General features: G+C 49.0%; 1 protein-coding gene across 1 annotated transcript in view; it reads left to right on the top strand.

The window, feature by feature from the left end:
* Positions 1-851, top strand: part of FGD5 (FYVE, RhoGEF and PH domain containing 5) — a 116,699-nt gene that overhangs the window by 83,133 nt on the left and 32,715 nt on the right. The window lies entirely within an intron of this gene.

Here is an 851-nt window from a genome sequence, read left to right as displayed (position 1 = left end):
CTTCATAATTCATCACTTTTCTCTTCTTATTACATTTGTACTTTATCTTTAAATAGTCTCCAGACTCCAGAAATCCTATAAGTCTGATCCCCTCCAGAGGTTTCCTGTCAGCTATGAGAAATTTCAAGAGTCCTAACATGCTGCCCCTCCCCCCCCCTTCGGGAGAGCAGGAAGTGATATTTCTACTCAGCCTGGATATTTTCTCACGTGCTGATCAATAACCTGCCCAGATCAATACTGTCATCAGATGAGGGCGGGACTTTCCTTCCACTGAAATAAAACAATACATATCCTCTCGTACTTTAATCTCAAGTTCACCTTTCTAATATGACCCTTTGCGGTTCTTGGCTTTGCTCACAAATGTCTGACACAGATGAGCCCTTGCTGCAGCCTTTCACCTTGTGACTTGCTACGAAGTTACTACGTTGCAGACTGATCACTGGGGGAGGGGAGACTGAGGAAATGCTTCTCCTGCCTGCAGCAGACTGATCACTGGGGGAGGGGAGACTGAGCAAATGCTTCCTCCTGCGTGCAACAGACTGTTCACTGCGGGAGGGGTGACTAAGAAAATGCTTCCTCCTGTCTGCAGCACACTGATCACTGGGGGGAGGGGAGACTGAGGAAATGTTTCCTCCTGCCTGCCTGCAGCAGACTGATCATCACTGGGGGAGGGGAAACTGAGGAAATGCTTCTTCCTGCCTGCAGCAGACTAATCACTGGGGGAGGGGAGACTGATGCCGCTGTCCTCCTGTCACAGCGCCATCTGAAGCTCTCCCATTGTGCGGAGTCTGTCACGAATTGCAAAATGCAAAAAAAAACCAAGATAAAATTGTCCTCTGCCGGCCGCGTCT

Source organism: Nanorana parkeri, unplaced genomic scaffold (genome assembly GCF_000935625.1).
Source record: "Nanorana parkeri isolate BGI_ZX_2015 unplaced genomic scaffold, ASM93562v1 scaffold188, whole genome shotgun sequence".
Classification (NCBI taxonomy): Eukaryota; Metazoa; Chordata; class Amphibia; order Anura; family Dicroglossidae; genus Nanorana; species Nanorana parkeri.
The sequence above is the reverse complement of the archived record's forward strand: the minus strand, read 5'-3'. Positions and strand labels throughout refer to the sequence as shown.